This window comes from Canis lupus, chromosome 4, assembly GCF_003254725.2.
Source record: "Canis lupus dingo isolate Sandy chromosome 4, ASM325472v2, whole genome shotgun sequence".
Lineage (NCBI taxonomy): Eukaryota > Metazoa > Chordata > Mammalia > Carnivora > Canidae > Canis > Canis lupus.
The window spans coordinates 20394616-20420641 of record NC_064246.1 but is presented as its reverse complement, the minus strand read 5'-3'; the positions used below and the strand labels follow the sequence as shown (position 1 = coordinate 20420641).

At 44.6% G+C, this 26026-nt stretch overlaps 1 protein-coding gene and 1 long non-coding RNA gene across 4 annotated transcripts in view; one reads left to right on the top strand and one right to left on the bottom strand.

The window, feature by feature from the left end:
• STOX1 (storkhead box 1) overlaps positions 1 to 26026 on the bottom strand; it is a 51165-nt gene that overhangs the window by 10504 nt on the left and 14635 nt on the right. The window lies entirely within an intron of this gene.
• LOC125754949 (uncharacterized) lies at positions 192 to 20978 on the top strand. Its single transcript, XR_007410136.1, has 2 exons — positions 192 to 15521; positions 16585 to 20978. It is a non-coding gene; the product is annotated as an uncharacterized LOC125754949 (long non-coding RNA).

Here is a 26026-nt window from a genome sequence, read left to right as displayed (position 1 = left end):
GTTTATAGAATTTGTCACTACTTTACATGCAAGAGATAGTAAGTTTCCAGATGAAAGGCACACAGCACTATCAGACTTCAGGTTGGACAATGCTTATATGGTAATTCACATTTTCTTTTTTTTTTTTTTTAATTTTTTATGATAGGCACACAGTGAGAGAGAGAGAGGCAGAGACACAGGCAGAGGGAGAAGCAGGCTCCATGCACCGAGAGCCCGACGTGGGATTCGATCCCGGGTCTCCAGGATCGCGCCCTGGGCCAAAGGCAGGCGCTAAACCGCTGCGCCACCCAGGGATCCCCGGTAATTCACATTTTCAAGGCATTTTTTTTCATATGAGCTATCCAGAGCAGCCAGGGATGGAATTCTTCTTAAAATATAGAAAGCCAAAGAAAGCTCAAGTAATTGTCCCAAGGTTAGAAAGTAGGGAGACAGAAATAGGTCTTCTGACTCCTAACCCAGTATTTCCATCATTCCACATTTTCTTGATTGGAATGATTAGGAAGATTTGAAGAAAGGGCAGTAATGTTTTCCATAAGCATTAAGACATGGAGCAAAACCATGGAAGGAGGAAATCACAGGGTATATAAAAGCATGAATAGAGTTACTGTTTGGATAGAGTTTATATGTTCTATCAGACCAAAATGGAAGACAGACTGGAAGTATAAGCTAACTGTATTGTCTTTGCTTCTTGCCATCATCTTAAATAAGTGTTCTTAACCTGCTACTACTCATGTTAGGAGTTTTAGATCCTGCTGAACAGCCAAGAGAACCATTCAATTACTTGGAAATGAAAGACTAGGGGGCAGCCCAGGTGGCTCAGCGGTTTGGCCCTGCCTTCACCCCAGGGCGTGATCCTGGAGACCCGGGATCAAGTCCCGCATTGGGCTCCCTGCATGGAGCCTGCTTCTCCCTCTGCCTGTATCTCTGCCCCTCTCTCTCTCTCTGGTCTCTCATGAATAAATAAATAAAATATTTAAAAAGAAAGAAAAAAAGACTAAGGCTCAGGAAAGGGATCTGGGAATCAACTAATACAGAGGAGATGCGAAGTTAAGGAGTGGCATAAATTCTTCAGTAGAAGAAATAGGAAGAGAGCCAAGAAACACTGGACTATGGGGCTATCTACAGTCAAGAGATAGTGGAAAATAAGGACCCACAAAAGAGAGAAGGCCCAATAATGGGGGGAGAGAAGTAAGAGTATGAGAAAAAAAGGCTCCAAAAATGTTTGAAAGGGATCAAAAAGGTTGAGGGAGGAGGGAAAAAGGCCATTGTATTTCTTGATGAGAAGGTGACCATTGGTGTCAAGAAAACTGTTTTCATAGAAAAGAACACAAACTAAATGTCAGGTTGAAAGAAGGGAGTTGGTGAGAAAAAAAAAAAAAGTAAAGTTAACAGATCCCCTTGTTCTAGAGCAGGGCTTCTTAACTTTGGCACTTTTGACATTTGGGACCAGATATAAGGTGACCAAGCATCTCAGTACGGCCAGGACTGAGTGGTTTCCTGAGGCATAGGATTTTCAGTGTGATGACCAAGAAAGCCAAAGGCAATCCAAGATGGCCTGACTAGTCAGATCATTCTTCATTGTGCGGGGCTGTCCTGTGCATTTTAGCATGTTTATTAGTGTCCATGGTCTCTACCCACTTCTAGATGCCAGTAGCACCTCCACCAGTCGCAACAACCAAACATGTTTCCAGACATCGCCAAATGTCCCCAGAAGGGTGGGGGGGTAGGGTCAAAACTGCCCAAATTATAAACCACTGTTCTATACAGTTTGTCAGAAAAATCTGATTCTGAAACAGGAGAAATAGAACACAAACCAGGAGTAGGATCAAGTGAATGTGAATGTGTGTGTGTGTTGTGATTTTCTTAAAAGATCTCTGCACATTTGGATGCAAAAAGGAAGGGCTTAGTGGAAACAATGCACATGATTCTGTGAAAGAGAAGACCAGTAAGGCACCAAGATCCCAGAAGAGGGGACTAGGAATGCCCAAAAGGTGCCAGTAGAAGTGCCTTAGAAATAAGGAAGATATTACTGCATCCGGACCTGAGAAAAGAATAGAGAGTGGTAGAAGGCCAAAAACATACTGAAGCATAGAAGGAAACAAATTCTAGCACAGCAAGGTCATCTGACCTCTGCAAAGTTAAGGCAGGGAGAGAGGGGATAGGAATGGGAGGAGAAAAAAACAGGAATGAGGAGCTGAAGAGTGGAAATGGGGTTTGAGGAGCTGTTCTTTGAGTATACTAGCAGATTATGAAGGAACCCTGAGCCTCAAGATGATTTAAGTATGGTTTCCGGCAGGTGAAGTGGCAATCTGGAATAGAAGAGAGTGAGAGCCAGGGAAGCCATTGATGCTTCTGACATTTTAATGTGCACATGAGAATCACCAGGGGCTTGTGCTAATGCACAGATTCTGATTCAGAAGGCCCGAGGCAGAGCCCATGATTCTGCATTTCTAACAACTTCCCAGGTGAGGTCTGCTTGGGAATGGTAGAGGGTTCGTGTGTTGATGATGGCAGTGCTAAAGTAGCTAACCATTCAACAAATAAACATGGTCCTGGGGCTGCCTGGAGAGTCAAGAGGAAGCCAAAGAATGGAGAAAACTTGGTTACACCCTGCAGTTGCCTCTCCCAATGATAGTGGAGAAGCCAATACTTTTACTGGTTGTTGAGGGGGAAGGCAGGTGGTGAGCATTGGCAAGGAGTGAAGGGCTGTAGCCAGAGCTGGTGAGTGGCCCATAGTATTTATTTTATCTGCATGAAGATAGAAGACTTCCATAAGGACACTGATAAGCAGTTTGCCATTATACATAACATTGGGCTATTTCACTGTGTACTTAAGCTTCTCTATCAGGCAGGCTGGGGCATCTCTGAACACAGAAGGTCATAACACAGAGCAGAACTGCTGTCGCAACCTAGGTTAGGATCTCCTCTTGAGTGCTTGTGGCTATTCCCCTAGATGGATACCAGGATACCTATAGCATTCTGAAAAGCTAGGATGACTGGCTAGTCAATTAACATTTCAAAGGGCAGTGATAAGAGATGGTACTATGAAACTTACTGTCCAAGTGGGACATTAGATGACCCGAATCTCAAAATCCTTCTAGAAAGTCTTATCTCTAAGCTAAGGATAAGCCTCTGCCTCTCCTCATTCCCTCTTTGCCTTTTTTCCCTCGGCATCCGGGATTTACTTTCTTCTCTTTCATCTCTCTCCTCAACCAGAAAAAAATATAGGATTAAAGTACAATCCCAAATAGTTCCATGCTTCTTTCACGTAACTCCATGTGCTTAGTTTGAAATAAGTGACCTTAAACTTTCGTAGATCTTTCTTCATCCTCCCCCAAAACGGGCTAAGTCGTTTTTTTTTTTTTCTTGTATATGATTTTAAATTGATTTCGCCATTATCACTACCTGCATGCAGATGAGAAGTCCTTAATTCAGAAAGGGGGGAGAAAGGCCTCTCCTAGAAAGATAAGGGCTAGAGGCCTGGCAAGGATAGGACAAAACAAAACTTAAGAAGTGTGGCTCAGCCCCACAACCCACATTCAAGCCTCACCCCAGCCCAACCCTAAATCCAGTCATTTTGAATTTTGAAATGGGGGAAGGAGGAAGCATTAAAAGTAAAGAGACAGTGGCTGGTGTCCGCGTCCCATGCCCTTGCCGCGCCCCCTGCCGGTAGCCGTCCATTTTTCGGCGAATGAAACAAGGAAGCTGAACCAAACGTGGGGGTGCAGCACCCGGGTCTCCACTGTGCCTTTGGGCTAGACCTAAGCCGCCCATTTTTTAGCTCAACCCTTTAGCTTTCTTTTCTTTTCTTTGGAAAAAATAGTCAAAATGGGTTTTACATGGGGCTGGTGGGAAGAACTGCATGGGATGTTCCTATACATTTCTTTGCAATCTCCCATATATCGAAAATCAATTCAAAATAAAAGATTAAAAATAGATTTTTCAGAACCTACTTTCCTTCTCCTTTTCAACCAGAGACATGACCAACAGAACTTTTTTCTTACATTCTAAAAATCCTAAACAACGTCTCATAAAGAATCCTGACTGCCAAATCCAAAGACACACTCAGAAACTTTATTCACGGGATTCCTGGGTGGCGCAGCGGTTTAGCGCCTGCCTTTGGCCCAGGGCGTGATCCTGTGAGACCCAGGATCGAGTCCAGAGTCCCACGTCGGGCTCCCTGCATGGAGCCTGCTTCTCCCTCTGCCTGTGTCTCTGCCTCTCTCTCTGTGTCTCTCATGAATAAATAAATCTTTTTAAAAAATTTATTCGTGATTCCCACTGCGACATAGCAAAAGAGTGTTTTAAGAGTAAACAAAGGTATTATCAAGTAGGAAGTGAGGTGCCTAGGTGGCTCAGCGGTTGAGCGTCTGCCTCCATGCCTTTCCTGCATCGAACCTGCTTCTCCCTCTGCCTGTGTCTCTGCCTCTCTCTCTGTGTCTCTCATGAATAAATAAATAAAACCTTTAAAAGAAAAAGTAGGGGCAGCCCGGGTGGCTCCGCGGTTTAGTGCCACCTTCAGCCCAGGGTGTGATCCTGGAGACCTGGTATCGAGTCCCACATCAGGCTCCCTGCACAGAGCCTGCTTCTCCCTGCCTGTGTCTCTGCCTCTCTCTCTCTCTCATGAATAAATAAATACAATCTAAAGTAATAATAATAAAAAATAAAAAAAGTAGGAAGCCAAATTGCCTTTTTTTTTTCTCCTTCAAATTAATACAATGATATGTCCGTTGCATTTCAGAGAACTTGTTAAAATGTATTTAACCTCTGGTTTGGCGCTCCCTCCAAACAAAGCCTGGAGAAAGTTTTTCAGTACATTTCCTTAGCAGCAGCCGTTGCTTAGAGACGTCTTCAGGTGCATAAATCATCAAGGGTGTTTTTTGTGTGTGCAGGCGAGCGGAGCGAACCCTGCGCAGGGACATTTGTGATAGACTCAGGAATCACTTTCATGCTCTAGCCATCTTTTTTGTTTCAGTAACTTTCGCATTTGGATTTTTAGAATGCAATAACCCTTAATAGAGTTTTCCACCAAAAATCAACTTTCTGTGTAGAATATCCCATTTATAGATGTAAGCAGATTTCACAGCAAGTGAAAGCCAGTCCTTTGGCTTTATCCTCCATTACTATGGAGTAATTGAAGAGCACCCTTCAGCACAGGCCTGCCATGGACCTTTGCCCCTTGACCTGTTGCAGGGACCAGAAGGCTAGGAGAGGCCCTGTGCCAGAGTAAACAGTCCTCTCTGTTTATACAGTCTTGTACTCTTGGGTGCTGCAGAAATGGGAAAAGCATTTGGCCTGAAAGACTGGTCTGACAAAAATGCTGACAAAGTACAACCATATATATTGGTGCCTACTACATTTAATGCCATCTTTTCTGCAAAGAATAATTTTGTTGCTACCTTGCTACACTCCCAAAGGATTTAGTTGGTATTTAAATTTTTTAAATTTTTTGATGAGTTTTAAAACAAGTATTATTTTAAAATGCACTTTTGAAGAAGAAAAAACAGCACAAGGCAAATTAAATGTGTGTAGTATGTAGCCGCCCAATCAGCAAGTGAAAGTATGGAGTTCTGAACTGTCAAAGATTGTTGATGGGATCCCTGGGTGGCTCAGCAGTTTAGCACCTGCCTTCAGCCCAGGGCATGATCCTGGAGTCCTGGGATCGAGTCCCACATCGGGCTCCCTGCATGGAGCCTGCTTCTCCCTCTGCCTGCGCCTCTGCCTCTCTCTCAGTCTGTGTCTCTCATGAATAAATAAATAAATAAAATCTTTTTTTAAAAAAAAAGTCCTCATCAAAGCTCTGAGGAAAAGGAGGTGACTGCTTTGTCAGGACCCAAAGGCCTCCTCCATATGCCTCTGGTGGAAGGCCTCTAGAAGAATACCCTATCTTGACAGTTTTCCATCTCTGAAGAAAAATGGCTAAAAGAGCCATTTCCTGACCAATTCATGAGGCACAAATATTCATACCCTAGTGTGAAACATCCAAATGTACGTTCATGACAAATATGGGCACAACCAGGCTGCCTTTCACCAGAAAGCTGCTGGACTAAACAAATTGTCCCCCAAAATTGTGGTACTGGAAAAATCTTCAACCAAGGACACTGGACTCCTAAATCTGCCAGTTACAGATCATCAATTAGAAGCTTCCACAAAATTAAACAAGCTGATCAACGCGAGACTGGTGTCAGCATAGTGGCCGGGCCAGCAAGATTATTTTCCCAGGAATAGTGGGTGTGGGGAGCACAAGCCAACAGAAATGTGTCAGTCCCAGAGCCCTGAGTGAAGGTCTAGCGCAAGGGCATAGATACCTGGGCTCAAACAACAAACTCTTTCACATCTTGAAAGTGAAGGAGAGATTTAGCATCCTGACCATTTTGGAGGAAAGAGCCAGATGTGAAGAAGGCATGTGATCCCAGGCCTCCCAAGTGAGAAAGTCAGAACCAAAATCAAGTGACAGTCTTCCTGGCCCAATCCTGTGTTTGCTTTGTCCACCGAGAAAATTTCTGAGGAAAAACTTTTTTACTGAGGGACAAAATTAAAGTTTTATGTAAAAATTAGACCTTAAAAAAAAAAAAACCCTGTACCTTTAGAGGGAAAAAGTTAAATACTATCCAATATTAACATTTATCTTATGCTTTTAAGATGCCTAAACAAATTCTAAGAGGGCCTCCACGTGGGATCTAGATTCTGACATTTTTTTTTATTCAGGGTACTTGAATTCGATTTCAAGGTTCCCAAGAGCCTGTGCTACCAAATATGCAAAAAGAGGGAGGACTTCTTTGCAAATTTGGAAAGCACTCACATCAAGACTTTTTTTGTATCATACTAATATATGAATTTGCCATAAAATTATATGCTAGGCAAAAGTAATCCTAACACTACTTATTTCATATTTAAGACACAAAATTCTCTCTACAATAAAAATGTTGAGTCCCTATACAAGTTTATGGACTCAGTGCTAGGCAGTCTGCCAGAAATTCATGCATTATTGACTTTCAATGGTTTAACTGAGCCGCTCAAACTCAGCTAATTACCCCGGACACATGAAATCTGAGACCATCTTTTTAGGCGCCTGTACTGAATCACACTGTGGGAAAGGTATCTTCTATGTGCATTAGAGATGACAATAGAGCATGAATAAAACAGCCTGCAGATACACTCGAGTTTAATAAAAAAAAAAAAAGATGTTTTGTTCTAAGTAATCCAAGAAGTTTCCCTGATTTTTAAACTGCACTTTTATCCAAGACAGAATTTCCAGATTTCTTTAACATTAAAATTAATCCTGTACTTTTAAAAATGCAAGTATTATGTAACCATGTGTATCTCATCAGAGATCAGATGCTGTGCACAAATTTCCATGGCTTTAAATTAATTAGACCTATTGTGTTCAGAAAATCAAATGAAATTGGAACAAAAAGAAAGGTTTCAGGCCAGCAAAACCAAGCCCCTCTCCATGTCTCTCTTTTATTTTAGCAAAATAAAAGATTGCAAACACTTTCCTCCACATTTAGAAACAAAAAGAGGACGAAGACTCAGAAACTGGCTGTAGATCTAAGGGTGGTTGGGTTATCTCCCATGGAAGCTGGAATTCTTTCTCAAGGGCGGTGGTATTTATTTTAAACTCCTAGGCACATACCTCCCCTCCTGGGACATGCCCTCTGTTGAAGAGCTAAAGGGTTCCCTCAGAAGGCTGGGCCATTCCAACAGGGGTTCTTAGTGCTCCCTTCCCTAATACTTCGACCTGTCAGGATTAGTAAATTAACAGCCCCTTTCTTCTCAAGTGATCGATCCACAAATAGCCACTATCAATTAAATTGCAGAGGCTCTGGGCCATTTGACACCGGGACCCCACAATTCAGCTGTCAGACACAACATGGGATGTAGAAAAGACACAGAGGTAGCCCGACTTCGGGGAGCCCTTTGGCCTGTAGCACCCTTCCCCCCCTTGACCGCCACCCTCATTGTGGCTAAAGATACAGGGGCTCCTGGCTGGGAGGAAAGAATGTGCATGACTCAAACCAGCTGTTTTTCTTTTTTAAAGATGCTAAAACTCAGTACTTCAGCCTCTAAAGCCCTCCAGGCCCCATGGTGCCCTTTCCTAACCTCTCTTCCCTTCAGGCCTCCACTTTGGATATGTTAATGATTTTACCCCAGCGGTGTCAGTTTTCTAAGGCTGTCAAAATTAATTACCATAAATGCAGTGGCTTAAAACAACACAAATTTATTATCTCACAGTCTATACATTAGAAATCCGGGGGTGGGGGGGGCTCCACTCAGTCCTCTGCTCCGGTCCCGTGGCTGGGGCTCTAATCAGAGGCTCTAGGGGAGCAGTCTGCTTCCAATCTCATTCAGATTTCTGGCAGAATTCAGTTTCTTGTGGGTCGTAGGACTCAGGGCCTGGTTCCCCTGGTGGCTATTAGAAGGGACCCCTTCCTCAGCCATTTAAAGCCACCTGTATTTGTCCTGTTGTCCCCTTCATCTTCAAAGACAGCGTGGAGTCTTTTTCACACTGCCATTCTCTCTGACTTGCCCTTCTGTTGCTTCACTTCCGTTCCAGTCAGATAAAGTTCTCTGCTTTTAAGGGCTCATGTGATTAGATTGGGCCCACCCAGATAATCCAGGATAATCTTCCTAAAGTCTGTAACATAATCACATCCGCAAAGTCCTTTTTGCCATGTAAGGTAACATATTCACAGGGTCCAGGATTTGGACGGGGACATCTTGGGGCACCATTCTGCCTACCACCCTAGATACAAGGGTCGGGGGCAAGGAACAGCTGAGGACAGAGGCACAGGTTGTAAACTGCAGCAGTCTTGTATCTCCCCAAAAATGGCTGTGCAGGAAAGTATCTTTTCTTTGCCCTCAAGGCCAACCTGGGACTGATTCAATTTAAGGTGAACTTTCTTCCCAAGATTCTGGGGGCCACACGTGTAATGACTGTGACTGGCAGCTCGGAGACATGGTGATGAAATAAAATACCATTGAATACCACTGTGCAAAAAAGGGGCGGGGGGGGGTGTAGCCTCAAGGCTGTTGTTTGAATAACAAAATTTCCGTATGATGAAGAAGCTGTCCTTTATGTCCCTAGTCTTCACGTTATAAACGAGCATTATCCTGGGGGTCAAGGGACCTGATTGGGGTTTCAATCCAGGTTCTGCTATGTGGCTCCGAGAAACCACCTCTCTTCTCTGAGTTTCAGTTTTCCTTGTCTAAACATGTGGGGCTGAGCTAGATCAGTGTTTCCCAAGATGTGGTCTGTGGAGAACTCATTCCACGGAATGCTCTGCAAGAAGAGGGTCCCAAGGCCGAATGTTTGAGAAACACTGCCTGCATTGTTAATGGCTCTGAGAACTGTAATGGATAATTTAGTTTATCTAACCCGATGTTTCTCAGTCATACTTGGCCACAATCTTCTTTCTCCCAAACCTGGTATTACCTATCAGCTGTGACTCCTCTCCTTCCAAACTGGCCTCTCTCTCTGCATAGTCTGTTCTCTCATCTGGGAGACCTCATCCTTGTCTCCTCCATCTAAAGCACTCCTCCCCCTGCCGGTGTTTCCCATCATGAAGACTGGCTCAAATGCTGACTTGACTCTCCCCTGGACTATTCTCTGAGCCCATCAGCTGGAGTTCTCCTTCCCACAGGGACCACTTATGAAAACTTGAATGAGCAGCTACTGTGGCATAGCATTAGTACTCATAGTACAGCAATATTATAATAGCTTATTATAACAGTCCTTCTATTATTTCTTATCCCACAAATATTTATTGAGTACCTACTATATGCCAGTTCCTGGGGAAACAACTGTGAACAGAACACAGTCTTTGCCTTCAAGGGGCTCTGATTCTAATAGAAGAGCAGTGGTTGGAGGCAATCATAACCCAACGGAGCGCTGCAATGGGCAGGACTGGGACTCGGTCTTCCTGGTCCCCCTTCTGAATGCCACTCTCAGAAGTTTGTGGATAACCAGGCAGGATCACCATGAGTAAGAAGAGCCAGACGTGTTGTTCTGGGGCCTTGGGGTACCGAAGGCAGCATGGGATGAAAAAGGGAGCCCCTGCAACTGGTCAGCCTGACCTGGGGCTCACATCTTCCAAATCCACTTACTGACTGTGCCTTCTTCAAGCGTTCATTAGTGACATCGACTGTCCAACACAAATAACAATATCTGACTCAAAGGTTGTTGTTGGAAAACATGCCAAAGAACCTGGGATAATATCTGACACACACCTGCTCTCCTAGCGACATTAATAGTCTTTAACTTTTCTTCTCAAAGGAGGAATATGAAACTTGATCACCCCTGGTTCCATGTTGTTATTGGTACTTGGAGTTTTTCTTGTAGGGCACTGGTTCTGCACATGAATGGGTTTCTCAGCCATTCAGGACTTTTCTTTTCCCAACCCCCATAGCCTATGTGACCAGACACCAGTTATGCCCATGACGTTCTCCCCACTTGAGAGGAAACAATTCGTGTTGGTCAAGCCTATGGCTAGCCTTGCTTTGTTCTATTTGGGAATATTTTACTGTGACGCCTTGTGGCAGATATTGTAGGTTGACACATTCAACACACATTCCCGATCATCTTTTTCCTGGCCTTCCTCCAGTGCAGGGGTAGGAAAATTACTCGATTTCCCAACTGCTCTTGAAACCCATGGAACCGGGACATCACTGCGGTCCGAGATAAGGCAGGCAGCTGCCACTGCTAGAAGCGACTTCACCAGGAAAAGACCCTGCCTTCATCTTGTTTCCTTTCATTTTTAACTCTTTTTTCCAGCCTGGATCTTGAAGAGGATGCAGCCACCTTGTGACCATTAGGTGACAAACATGATGGCAAAAGACCACTCTTTAAGGAAGGCAGAGCAGAAGAGAGAAAAAGCCCAGATGTATGGTAGCCTTGCTGAGTCCCTATCCCAGGCCCAGCCTGCCAACCTCCAAACCTCTTGTCATGAGACAAATCTACCCCTCATTTGTTCATGCCATTGTTCGAGTGTTTTCTGTAATCCACAACAAAACACATCTCCAGCCAAACTACTTAGTCAAGGTCTCTGATATGTGTTTCCTCCTCATATTCTCTGCAGTGGGGAGTGTTTGCCCTGCCGAGGGCCGGAATAAAGCTTCTGGATTCTCCAGCAGCTGGACTTTATTTTAGCAGCTTAAATGCTGTGAAGCTAGAAGGCCACAGCGGTGGGTATTCAGAAAAGGTGTCGGGGCTTCTGCCCCTTTACTCTAATCGCGCCAAGTCTGGGATGTGCCATGAGAAGAATGAGAAGCAGAAACTTTAGCTGACATGGCTAATTTTTAACTGCCTGGGGACATCTGTTCTAAGAAGGCTACAATAGGCACTCTCCTCGGGATGGGAAGGATTTCCTTCTTGCACATAGAAATAACAGAGGGAAAGATAAGAACTATCACAGCGGTACAGCTGGTGCTCCGAATGGGTATCTACGGTTACAGCCCTGAGAACGGGATGCCTTTCAATCTCTCCTGAAAGGAAGTCTTGTGAAATGGAGCCAATAAGTCAGTATCACCGTTCCCATCGATGTAAGATTAACTACGCATTTAAAGAGGCAAATAATGAATAACACCATTTCTGCTTCAGGAGGAGGTAAACCCTACCATTTGTTGAAGAAAGTTGCCTTTGGTCCTGAAAGAGCCTGGATCCACCCCCCCCACCCCCCCAACCCCCCCTAACCCCCCATCTCTACAGCTGGGTCTGTACCGAGGTGGATTAAGCCCAGCAGAGGCCTCCTGCTCCGATGAGGACTAGGACGTGTGGTGACAGGAGCTGCGAGAGGGCTCTACTTTACATCATGAGACACACAATTAGTGTTGCCTTTTATCCCAGACTATACACACATGCATGCGCTCACACACGTGTACTTTACCAAAAGAATCACAAAAATTGTAACCTTCCCTGCACCTTTCCTGTTGATGGAGGATGGGGGTCAGGTGATCCAGAGAAATGAACAGGACCTGCCCCAGAATCCAGGGAGGATTATCCATGGCCACAGGTGCTTGCCCAGTCCCCCGCAGCAGGGTGGCTCAGCCCGCTCAGCCACCCTCACTTCCACCTGGAAACTGCTCCTGCCCCAATCTGGAAAGCATCACTGAGTTTCTGCCTCAATGGTCTCTTTCACTTCTCCCAGACTGCTGTGCTCCAGCTGCTTTCAACTTGATTACAGATTTTTTTTGGCCTCCTGAAATATTAACTTATAAAAGATAAAAGCCACTCCAGGGATACAATTCATATAAATGTAGTTTTACTGAGAAGCACTTCTAGGCTGCTAGAGAACTTTAAAGATACAAACTTTTCGGTTTTAAGATTGTGGATTCCTTTGATTTGGCCCAGAAGTCTTCACATTACATCTGGGCAGATGTGACTGCACCTTTAGTATATTTTCACAAGGTCACTGCCTTAGAAATGAAATGAAGGTGCACCACCCTGAGAAATCTTGAAAGAAGCTGTAGGTCTTGCTTCATATCAGTGATTCTAATCTTCCTATGTGGGGTCATATAACCATTGCTTCAAGGAGCCAACCCCCTACTTCACACTAAGCCATCTATTACTGCAGCTCTGACCCAAGGCAGCCAGATGTTTTTTCAGGTTACATGCTGGGAGAAAGAGAGTGGGTTCATGCACATCATGTTGTGTGTCCAGGCAGAAACTGCTAGGGGCCCATCCCCCCCCCTCCCCCTTGCCTTCCACACAGATATGGTTTCCCTACCCCACTCAAAGCAAATGCACTCTTCTCTTCACTCTCTTGGGTTTCAGCCTAGAAAAGGGGCTCCAACATATCTTTTATTATTTTAATAAAGCTCAACATGGGGCTTGAACTCACAGCCCTGATGTCAAGACCTAAGATAGAGTTGGATGCTTAACCAACTGAGCCACCCAAGTGCCCCCAACATATCTTTTATTTTTTATTTTTTTTTTATGTATTTATGATAGTCACAGAGAGAGAGAGAGAGAGAGAGAGAGAGAGGCAGAGACACAGGCAGAGGGAGAAGCAGGCTCCATGCACTGGGAGCCCGATGTGGGATTCGATCCCGGGTCTCCAGGATCGTGCCCTGGGCCAAAGGCAGGCGCCAAACCGCTGCGCCACCCAGGGATCCCCCAACATAATCTTTTAAATACACTACTTCCTAGCCCCTTCTTTTTCCTGTCTCGAAGACTTAAGACTGACATTCTCTTTTTACTTATGAAAGATCCCCTCCTCCAAGGGCTGTGCGGACAGTATTTCTGCTACCAACACACTGCTCACTTCACCAACTCTCTTACTCAGGCCACCCCTCCCTTTCCAGGGTCACCTCATGTTTTTGCCTGGCAGCCCAATGTATGGTGCTGAAACTCAGGTGTAGGACACCAAGGACAATTCTTGTGGAAGTTCCTGGAACAGCACAGACCTCTGGGTCATGAGAATCCTGCATCCATCCCGCTTCTAACGTGGAACAATGGAGCTGTTAGCAAGAGAAGCAGAATCTTGAAGAGCTGGAGCTTTCTAGATAAGTGTTGCTGAAATCTTGGGATCCTCAGCTAAGTTAATTTATAACTATATAGCGAGAGAACCCTAGAGAGATTTAACTAACTCTGAAGGTGTGTTTACATTTTAAGGGCAAATGAGGCCCATGACCTTGGAAACAGTTCTAGGTCATAAAAACTGGAGCCACCAAGGTTTGCTCTGGTTCCTGCAGAGATGTGTTTATACTCCAAAAAGTCAGAGGGAGAACCCAGAATCTTTTCCATCCTGTCTCCAAGCAACAAAGGTTTTTCTTCCCGCTGGGGGAGGATAAAGAAGCAGTTGCATCTTTCTCCTGTATACAAGCAAGGAAAATCCCCTTTTCTCCATCCCTCCACCTATGGAGTGTCTAAGCATCTATGCTGGAGATTTTTCCATCTGGCTTTCATCATATTGCCCTAAGCACTGGAGCATGGGGGTGGGGGTGATGATGGTACCATTACAATTATTTACGTAAAAATATTTTTTATTTTTGTGTAGTTTGTCTTTCATGTGCATTCAGAATAAAATTAATAAAGATGCTTATTAAAAGCCCAATGGGGGTGGCCCAGGCGACTCAGTGGTTTAGTGCTGCCTTTGGCCCAGGGCATGACCCTGGAGTCCCACATTGGGCTCCCTGCATGGAGCCTGCTTCTCCCTCTGCGTGCCTCTGCCTCTCTCTCTCTCTCTCTCTCTCTCTCAAATAAATAAATAAAAATAAAATCTTTAAAAAATAAACTAAAATAAAAGCCCAATGGTTATGGCAGCAAAGATGACGGTATCCTAATATGTCACATGGCTTACTGGAAGAGACCGACAGAGCCCTCAAGCAGGTTAGTAGGATTTGAAGGATATCCACAGGAATTAGCAGCTCTGTTGAAAAAGACTGAGCAATTTATTAGTCCGGGATCAGGAGATAGCCTTGGAAAAACCCAGATTAGGATTTTGCTCTGTGCTCTGGGTGGGACCCAGAAGTCCTTAGAGGTGGGTTTCAAGTGGGACAGGAGGAGCTTGTGTCGCTCTCCTACAGGTGAGGAGAGAGAATAGGCTCCCAAGTCTGAGAGGACCTCAGACCTCTGGGTGTCGAGTCCACACTGCAGGGAAGGGGTCTGGATTACCACTTTGGAGACCCTTCCCAGCTCTCTTCTGCTCCTTAGTTTCCCTGCGACCCCAGCTGACTTTCCTGTCTCAAGAGGCACTGCACTAGTTCCTTTACAGGGCCGGAGAACAGGAAGACTGGAATGTTGACAGCTCTGTTGGATGCTGGCGTCCATGCACCACGTGGAGAGAGGACACGACACGGAGCAAGTGGTGTAAATGGAGATACTGAGGAATGCAGAGTGGAGTCTCCACGCATGGGCACAGCGAGTCCTGGAGCATCCTCGCACACGCCAGGCAGAGAAAGGAGAGGCAGGTTATCAAACCTCACCCTGCAGCCTGCATTTTGCCCCGCTTCTGCATTCCCCACCAGGGAGGAAACAGCTCCTCCCTTCCTGCAGCTGTGATTTTATCCCCATAAATGATGATTTAAACTGCTAGGAGTTTGTGTAAAAACTTTGAACGTACTTGGATGTTATATGCTCGTCCTAAGTGCTCGAGAGGGATTGTCTCACCTCTTCCCTCCATCAGGGAAGGCTGCAAAGAGAAGGCTGCCCTTGTTTTTTTATCACCTGTGAGTGGAGTGGATGTCTCTTAGCCCTGAGGTTCCCCGGCAATTGGGAGAAAACTGTTGGCTCCTTCCCATCAATGTGGAGGCCTGAAATCTCACTAGATTCTAGGTGTGGGAGACAGAGCAAGTCTCTGCACCAAATGAGCGCTCTGATGTTTGCTCAGGATGGGTGGTATGCCAAGAGAAGGGGAGAAGCTCCCAGATTCAGGTACACTTCAGACATTGTTGACATGGATGTTAAACAGTACCTTCCTGAAAAGCAGCTTATAAACTTGTTAATGAGCTCTTGTGGAAATCAGATGTTCGCATTTATGGAATGTGTCAACTGGGACCCTAGGGACTTCCACTACTGACAGGTAAAAAGCACTTTTACAAAAATCCTTGCAAGAAAGGCCCTGCTAGCCGGGCATCAGTTCTCCTTTGCATGAGAAAGGGGTAAGCATCTCCTCTTGCTGCCCCAAGCAAGGAAAAGTCATTGGCTTTGGTGGTGGTGGCAGTGGGGTGGGTTCAGCTCTGTTAAACTGCAAACAGGTGTGGTAGCCCTGCTCTGTGGGCTCAACTCTGAGAATGTTGAAAGACCTTTTGTGGGGCTATGAGCTGTGGAAACAAATCATGAATGCTGGATCACACACAGGTGCCCACGGAATGGGCTGTTGTCTGATGAGGCCGCTGCTGATGGAGCCTGCCTCTCTCCTGGCGGGGTTCCTAGGAAAGCCACAGGGCAGAGGAAGGTCAAATCACGAGACTCTGTCCTCTCCGCTGGCTCAGGCAAGCTGAATCCGATGGGACTTTGGGCCCTCTCTTGGTGAGATCTCATTGCTGTTGGCTTTTTGCATTCGGCCTTTCTGATGTTTGGATCGGGCAATTTGTGCCTTTTCTGGTTCTGGCTGAGGTCACTCAACAACCAGCGGCTGCTCTGACTCACCTTCTCCTAGTGCACAACACCTCAGTAAGGTGGCTTGATTATTCAAGGCAGCAGTCCCCAGGGAGGGCTGATCCTCTCTAGCTTTTCAGTGTCTCATGGTCAGAACAGTAAGTGTGGGGCATATAGATGTATTTCAGGAAATGTTTTAATTCAGAATTCTGCCCTGACCAGATATGATGTAGCTTTCTGTCTCCCCTAACAATAATCCCAGATCAGCTTGCCCAAAAACAGTCTCAGGAGATGCAGAAGTAATAATTAAGTCTGTTTGAATTGTGTGAAAATGTTCTGTGAAAAGGCTTTTTGTCGCTTTTGCACCTAACTCTTGTGGGCAAAATGTCTGGGTGAGGATGACAGAAAAAAACCCGTGAAGTTACAGTCATGAGACACACGGATTTAGTAACAGTGAAAGGAAAGCCAAGAGCAAGGCCCTAGAGAAGGGAAAACTTCAGACCCAGGAGATGAAGGGCGGGGAATTCATGACATTTGTTTTTCAGGATCTGCTCCTGGAGCTCCCAGAACATTCCATGCTGCTCTCCTGACCTGCTGCCCACCTTGCTGCTTCAGCACTCCAAATTCAAACTGACCACTGAGGATGCTTCTGCTGCCTGACAGCTGACCAGACAGGAGGGATGATCCCAGCTCCTGCATATTCTACGCAGAACAACTCCAGCTGTCCTCTGCACCTCAGAAATAGATGAGCCAGCGTCGTGAGCAAGCTGGATGGCTTGATATTGCCTGAAGTCATTCCGTCTGAAAATAGGAACTGAATGGAGTTTTTTGGGCCAAAGTGGGGAACCCCCAAATTTAGTAACTGGTGGAAGGCCTCCTAAGGGATCTTGTGCATTTATGTTGCCTAACTGATGTATCATTCCACTTGGGAGCCCTAACAGTTGTAAATGCTTTGTTTCCAGGGATGCCCTGTGTACCCCTGGGGCTCTATGAAAGGCAGGTATTAACTTCTCTCTGGTGAAAACACCAACCTAGGGGCACCTGGGTGGTTCAGTTGTTTAAGCGTCTCTCTGGCTGGTGTCATAATCCCAGGGTCCAGAGATCGAGTTGCACATCCATTGGGCTCCCGGCTCAGTGGAGAGTCTGCTTCTCCCTCTGGCCCTCCCCCCTGTTCGTGCTGTCTCTCATGCTCTCTCTCAAATAAATAATCTTTTTTTTTTTTTTTTTTTATGATAGTCACAAACAGAGAGAGAGAGAGAGAGAGAGGCAGAGACACAGGCAGAGAGAGAAGCAGGCTCCATGCACCGGGAGACCGACATGGGATTCGATTCCGGGTCTCCAGGATCGCGCCCTGGGCCAAAGGCAGGCGCCAAACCACTGCGCCACCCAGGGATCCCTCAAATAAATAATCTTAAAGAAAAAAGAAAAAACATTGACCTACACCTAGAGGGGGTTATCAGATATATTCTAAGGGTTTATAGAAACATCCCAGGTAGACCAAGTATAACCCTCAGACATGTGTTCTGAAGGCAGCTGACCTACAATAAGCTATTCCATTAGATAGGGGGTATGAAATTTATTCCTCACTTTTTTGCTGGAAGTGATGATTCATGGCCCTGCCTCAGCCTCAAAGACACTCAGGTCAGCTTTAACTCACAGGGGCCAGTTATATGGATGGCAGAATTTGTTCCAGATTTTCTTCTTGCAGGCCAAAGCAAAGTCCACACAAAGCATTAATACATCCAGCTGAAACTGGCCCTATCCTATGCCTCAGGCCAGGTAGGCAAGGTTAATTCAGGAATCTGAGGACACTACCAGCCATTCTCAGGTAGACCTTGATGGTAAATGAGATTTGTTCAATTGACTACAACCAGAAGGAGCCCTGGAGGCTGAGGCTAAGACCACTGCAATGGGAATGCCCTTGTCCTGCCCTTGGAGTTCTGCAGGCAATAGCTAGGTAAGAGTCATTTGCAACAAGCCCCATGAATTTGGTCCTATCGCCTGCTGGTCAGAACAAAATTAAAATGACCAGAGGAGTGGCATATTATGGAAAAATTTATCAGTAGTCAACTATGGAGAAACACAATAGGTAGAATCACTTGGTAGAAAAGTTTTCTGTTCCTGCACAGTTGGGGTTTTCTGAATAAATTTGCTAAAAACATGGGATCCTGGGCTAAGAGCCACATCTTGGAAAATTAATTTTCAACTGCAGAAGTAGAGTGGTCCGGAGAGAGTCACCTAATTCTGGAGGTATGTGTTTATATTTCAAAGGAAATGAGACCCGTAACCTTAGAGGTCAAGAAGCTGGAGCTTTTCTGACCTCAGAGAGATGTATACATTGCAAAAGGTTAGAGAACCCAGAATGCTTTTCACTATGTCTCCCAAGTAGCAAAGTTTTTTTCTCCTTTTGAGAGGGAAAGGAGAGGCAACTGTCCTTCTGTGGAAAAACAGAAAACTGATTCTATGGAATTCTAGCCACTTGCGTGGGAGGTTTCCCCAACTGTTGCTCATGGTGTTGCCTGAGGACCTATGTAGTTATGTAAGTAATAACTAATCCACTTCAGGATGTCACTTTGGACCATACCTAGCAAAACAAAGCTGGTAGAAACCATAAAAAACGAAGTCTCTGGAAATTCTAAGAGCATATGCCAAATGAAGAAACATCTATTACTGATAAGAGTGGTGGGACACCAATAAAGCAGACATCTTAACCAAAGAATCCAGGAAAGAGACAAAGGGCCCCAAAGAGCTAAAACCACTGGCAGCCCTGGGTACCTTGTGCTTGACCAGGACTGCACTCTACGAGAAGTAACAGCAAAGGGTTCCTGCTGTAGGGGAAACCCATCACTAACCTAGCCTACCTAGTCAAGCCACAAAATCAAATACAAGTTCCAGAGAGGGGAAAGAGGAATCTGCACCCAGAGATGCTATAATAGATCACCTGAAAGGTCCAGTTTTCAACATAAGACCTGCAAAGAACCAGGAACCTGTGGCCCACCTGCAGGGGGAAAATCAGGCAACAGAAATGCCTACAAAAGGGACCAGATGTCAGATGTAGATTTCAAAGTAGCCATAATCTGTCCTAGGAACTAAAGGAAACCATGCTTAACGAAGTAACATATGAAAACAATGTCTCACCAAAGAGAGAATATCGATGAAGAGAAACTATCAAAACTAAATGAAAATTCTGGAGTTGAGGGATCCCTGGGTGGCGCAGTGGTTTGCGCCTGCCTTTGGCCCAGGGCGCGATCCTGGAGACCCGGGATCGAATCACACGTCGGGCTCCCGGTGCATGGAGCCTGCTTCTCCTCTGCCTGTGTCTCTGCCTTTCTCTCTCTCTCTCTCTCTCTCTGTGTGACTATCATAAATTAAAAAAAATTCTAGAGTTGAAAAGTACCATGACCCAACTTCAGAATTCATTTGAGGGAGACTTAACAGTAAACTTGAACTTGCAGGGAACTTGAAGATAGATCAACACAGATTATACAAGCAAGCCAAAGGACAGAAAACAGAATGAAGAAAAATGAAAAGAGCCTCAGAGAAATGCAAGACTCCTTTAGGCGTACCAATCTATGTGTAAGGAGGAATACAACAAGGGTAGGAGAAAGAGAAGGGAGCAGAAGAAATATATGAAGAGATAATAGAAATCTCAGATTTGCCGAAAACCAATCTATATATCCAAGAAGCTCAAAGAACTTCAAGTAGGATAGTGCTACACATGGACACATTGGAATGAAAACACTGAATGCCAAAGATAAGAAGAAAATCTTGAAAGCAGCAAGAGTAAAACAACTCCTCACATACAAAGGAGACCCAGGTAGATTAACAGCTGACTTCTCACCAAAAACAATAGAGGCCAGAAGGCAGTGTATAATATACTTATTTTTTCAGTGTACGACATATTTAAAGTGATGAAAGAATAAACTGTTTCTGATCCAGGACAACTCAGGTGTGCATTCCAAATAAAATTAATAAAGATGAGTATTAAAAACCCAACAATACTCTAGTCAAAAGATGTTAAATTTTAGGGATCCCTGGGTGGCGCAGCGGTTTAGCGCCTGCCTTTGGCCCAGGGCGCGATCCTGGAGACCCTGGATCGAATCCCACGTCAGGCTCCCTGTGTGGAGCCTGCTTCTCCCTCTGCCTATGTCTCTGCCTCTCTCTCTCTCTCTCTCTCTGTGACTATCATAATTAAAAAGAAAATATGTTAAATTTTAATGACTTTTTACTGCCACAATTAGATGACAATTGTATTAGAAAGTGAGTTAAGACCCACCATTCATTTTGTTCTTGGAGTAAACTCTCTAGAATATTGGGGCTCCCTCTTCCTCCCATTCTTTTTGAAGGATGGAGTGGTGTTTTAACTTTGTGTGTTTCCCCTTATCTATCATGGAATGATATTTGGTCTCTATCCCCAGTTCTTGGCACAGTTCCTGCTTCCTAAGACCCTTGGAATTTCCTGAGTGATAAGAGTGACTACTAGGCCCTTTTAGATAGCCTCAGGATGGTTGCCAGAACAAGCCTTGAGTAGAAGAAGCTTGGAAGTTTCAGCTCCACTCCCCAACCTCTAGGGCTGGGTGAGGGACTGAAGATTACACTCATTACCAATAGCAAAAAATTTAATAAATCATGGGGCAGCTGGCTGGCTCAGCCAGTGGAATGTGTGACTCTTGATCTTGGGTTATAAGTTTGAGCCCCATGTTGGGTGTAGAGATTACTTAATAAAAAATTTTTAAATGATGATTTAATCATGTCCATATAATAAAACCTCCATGAAAACAAAGTTGGGAGAGCTTTCCAGTTAACGATTAGACCAAGGTCCTGGAGAGGGCAGGAAGCTCTGAACCCCTCTCCCCCATACCTTGCCTTATGTATCCCTTCCATTTGGCTGTTCCTGTGTTATATCCTTTGTAATAAACCAATAAAAATAAGTAAAGCACTTTCCTGAGTTTTGTGAGTTACTTGAGCAAATTAATGAGCCTGAAGTGGTTGTGGGAACTCCTGATTTTGTAGCTAAGTTAGAAGTATGGGTAACCTGGGAACCCAATAATTTCAACTGTCATCTAGAGTGGGGCCAGTCTTGTAGGACCATGTGGAGTCTGACACTAACTCCAGTATCAGAATTAAATGGTAGGACACCCAATTGGCATCTGCAGAGAATGAACTGGTGTCCAGAGAAACCCTACCTCTCACTTGTCCTGCTTCCTTGGTCAGGAAGGCCCCAGCCCTCCCACAGCCCCCATGCTCCAAAAGGCAGGCAAAACTACACAGTCTAAGTATAAACAAATGAGATGTTATGGAATCTCAGCTACTGACAAAGTATCAACTTGAAAATGAGCATGTAACACAATATTCCACCCCAGGGAAGCTTCTGCAACACCAAACCCACCAGGGGGCTCCTTACTGTTTAGGGAAGTCAGAAAGTTAGTGTCTCAGAAACTCTACACCTAAACATTGTTTCCTAAACATCAATCATTTGGTTGCCTTTGGGATTTGGGACTTATCCACATATATAATAACATTTATCTTAAAATCAACTGTATTAAAATCATTACTAAGGAAACTTTATGTCCCTACTTTAAGTGGAAAATCAGTACCATTTGCTGTAACAAAAGGTATACCTTACACCATTTAAAAAATGCTTGGGGTGCCTGGGAAGCTCAGTCCGTTGGCGCCTGACTCTTGGTCTCGGCTCAGGTCATGATCTCAGGGTTGTGAGATCAAGCCTTGAGTCAGGCTCTGAGCTGAGCTCGGAGTCTGCTTCTTTACTTCTCCCTTTTCCCTCTGTCCCTCCCCCTGCTCTCTTTCTCTCAAATAAATAAATCTTTTAAAAAATGCTTAGTGTCTAAATGCATATCTAAATCAACTCGTGTACCACCACCAATCCTATACATGCCACACCTTGCCCTAACCCGCTGTGTAGGATGAAAGAGTGAGAATAGAAACAGATGGCACTTTGTGACATGCCCTGAATTTGAGAACCAGGCTTCCTTCTGAGAAGACTGAATTCAACATTTTTCTAAAGGCACATCAAGTAAACACTAACCTCTACAGTGCCTTGATTCCGTTAAATCAGAACACTAAATTTTTAAGTAATTTTTAAAACGTTTTTATTACCAGGACTTTCAATTAGCAAATATAACATACAACTATGGGCGACTGCAGGGCTAGACAATTAAGCTCAGTTTAAAAACAAAAAACAGGGATCCCTGGGTGGCGCAGCGGTTTGGCGCCTGCCTTTGGCCCAAAGGAGATCGAATCCCTCGTCGGGCTCCCAGTGCATGGAGCCTGCTTCTCCCTCTGCCTGTGTCTCTGCCTCTCTCTCTCTCTCTCTCTCTGTGACTATCATAAATAAATAAATAAAAATAAAAACAAAAAACACAGCCCTGGGCTTTCTTAAAAGTGCATATCACCAAATGCTATTGCTCTCCAGCACCGGACCAGTCTATGTGACCTACAGTTACCATTTAAAGACCCACCAGGGTGCTCGCTTTGGCAGCACATATACTAAAGACCCACCAGGGGTGCCTGGCCAGCTCAGTCAGTAGAGCATGTGACTCTTGATCTCAGGGTCGTGAGTTTGAGATCCACATTGGATGTAGAGATTATGTAAATAAATAAAATTAAAAAAAATAAAATAAAGACCACACAACACTTCTATTCCCTTTCTTAGGTTTATAGAGAGTAAGATGATGAAAAGTTTAAAAGAAATGGATTCTAAAAAAAGAAAAGAAAAGAAATGGATTCTGGCAAAGGCTGTGTCAAAAAGCAAAGGCTTGTGTCAAAAGCAAAGGCTGTGTCAAAACAATTTTTTTTTAAAGATTTATTTATTCATGAGAGACACACACAGAGAGAGAGAGAGAGAGAGAGAGAGAATGGGGCAGAGACACAGGCAGAGGGAGAAGCAGGCTCCATGCAGGGAGCCCGACATGGGACTTGATCCTGGGTCTCCAGATCACGCCCTGGGCCGAAGGCAGTGCCAAACCGCTGAGCCACCCAGGCTGCCCAGCAATTTTTCTTTTTTAACCTCTATTGCAATAGGAATCAAAATCTAATACAGGGATAAGAACAATCGTGAAAAGAATGTGAGGAAAAGACACACATGCTCTGTCTTGTTAAGCTCCCACCCTTACTGGCTTTCCATTTCTGTGCACAGGGCCCTCAGCCAGTAGAGGCCTCAGCCAGAAGAGGCCCTCAGACAGAAGAGGCCTCCCATACAGAAGACAAAGCAGGGGCATGCCTCAATGCCCTGGTCCTCCGCAGTCTGATGCAGAGATGAACCTCCTCTGCTTAGGCCTCCTTCTGTAGCTCCCAGAAGCTGCAAGTGCCTCTGGTAGGTGGGATGTGGGCAGAAATCATATAATTTTAAATTTTTCAAAATACAATTTTTATTCACTCTAGATTAAAAGTAATATGGATTATTCTATATTTTTAGGAAATAGTGATTTATATATTAAGTGATAGGAAGAGGTCAGGAATTACTGGCTACAAGAAGTTATTCAATGATTCAGTGGGATGAAACCAGCACAACACTGCATGGAACATGACCGTTCCACAGACAAACTGAAGTCCAGAGACAGCAAGGGACTGGCCAGTGAGGGGACCAGTCAGGACCGGAATCCAGGTCTCATGGGCTCAGAGGCCAACAATGCCTGGTTGAATCTGAAAAAGCAAAGCCTGGGACACACTAGTGCAGCCCTGATAAAGAAGAAAGTTGTCTCTGTGTCTATTTTAGCACAGTAGTGATCTTTATGCATGGAACCCAGATAGCCAAAGTACACACTCCAGAGGACAGAATGAGGCCTCCCGGACAGTGTGATGGCAGGTAAGAATTGGCAGGGTACTGCGCCCTGCCGGCACCTGTGTGATCCACAACAATGAACCACTAGCACTCATTGAGAACTCAACTATTGCCAGGCATTTTCCACTTAATCCTCCAACAACATCGTTCCACTTAATCCTCCAACAACCCAACGTAGTCACAATATCTAAATTTTACCAAAAGGAAAGCAGAGCCATTAAGAGTCAAATAAATTGCACATCTTCTCAGTGCCTTGATATGATGTGAAACCAGGCAGTCTACCCCCAGAGCTGGTGTTCTCAACCAGGGATAATTACTGAGCACTATGTTCTGAAATCCCTCTTCCACTTTCTTAAATACTGGCCCTGATCAGAGTGGCATCAGAGGCTCCTGCACAGCCCAGGCAAAAGCTGGGAGAAAGCAGGCCTGCAGACCACTTGGACTTTGATGGAAGACAGAAGTGAGGCTAGCTTGGGCCCGATGTGGTTGAGGTCTGGCCAGAATTAGCACCCTCCAGTTTGGGTTAATTAGCAGGAACTAGGGGCAGGCTCCTAGCCTCTGCCCTGAAGGAGACATGTTTCTCAGTGCAGGAAACACCACTTGGCCTATGCCCACGGGGCAAGGAGACCCAGCACTGCTCACTGTGCCCTGCCTCGCACTCAGCTCAGAGCTGGCCTAGCACGGTTCTTGACCAATTCCAGGCAGGGTGCAGACGGGAAAAAAGACTTGAAAACACTTTTACCCTCCAAAGAGTCCAAATCCACTCCTAACCTGACAAAATCAACTCCCCAATAACCTGAGAACCACCACAATAAATATATGTATCTGCTGATGCTCTTAAAACTTAAGCCAGTGTCATCTTTTGTTGCCTTTCAAAATCCTTTCCACCTTCAGTTGATACGGATTTTCTAATTCTTCCTAAGGGATTTGTTCCTTTTTGATCTCAGTGCCTCTTGAGAATTTAAATAGGTCTTCTGGGATTTCTGTTTCCTCTGCTTTCTCCTGCACCTGCATTGCTTACTCCTTGGTATCTGGAAGGCATTTGGTTTCACAGGTTTTCAAAGACTCCAGAGGTCGGAGGTCAAAATTTACATTTGTAACACACAGTCAGAAAAACAGAAGATTTAAGAGAGAGATATACCTATCAGAAGACTCAATATTGTTAAGATATTAATTCTCCTCAAGTTAATCTATAGATTTAACACAATTCTAATAAAAATTCTAGCAGGATTTTATTTTCTGTAGAAATTAACAAAGCAAGTCTAAAGTTTCTATAGAAAAGCAAAGTGGGGGGAGCCTGGATGGCTCAGCGGGTTGAGCATGTAGCCTTTTTTTTTTTTTTTTTTTTTTGAGATTTTATTTATTCATGAGAAACACAGAGAGAGAGGCAGAGACACCGGCAGAGGGAGAAGCAGGCTCCCTGCATTGAGCCAGATGCGGACCTGATCCCAGGACTCCAGGATCATGCTCTGGGCGGAAGGCAGCGCTAAATCGCTGAGCCACCTAGGCTGCCCAGCATGCGACGCTTGGTCTGGGGCGTAAGTTTGGGCCTGACACTAATGTAGAGATTGCTTGAGTAAATACACTTAAAAAAACTTTAAAAAATAAAAAAAAAAAAGTGGGAGGGGAGAAATAAATAAATAAGTAAAGCAACCCATGTAATTGAGACATTGTCCTAAAATGCAGTTACTGGGATATGACCCTTAAATTAAAAAAAAAAAAAAAAATGAGGGGCACCTGGGAGGCTCAATCGGTTAAGTGTCTGCCTTCAGCTCAAGGTATAATCCCAGGGTCCTGAGATCGAGCCCCACTGTCAGGCTCCCAGCTCAGTGGGGAGTCAGCTTGTCCCTCTGCACTTCCTGCTTGTGCTCTCTCTACCTCTCTCTCTCAAATAAATAAATAAAAGTCTTTAAAAAAAAAAAAAGAGGAAGAAATGAAAAGCAAAGGACCTGTAACAGCCAAAAGAAAAAAGAAACAAAGTTGGATTTCAAGATTTACAATTAAAAAAAAAAAAGATTTACACTATAGCTACAGTCATCAGGATAATGTAGTATTGGTGAAAGGGTAGGCACATACATCAAAGGAAGAGAACATAGTCCAGAAATATGTGGTCAACTGCTATTTGACAAAGGGTCAATGGAGAAAGGACAGTCTTTTCAACAAATAGTTCTTGAAAAATTAAACAT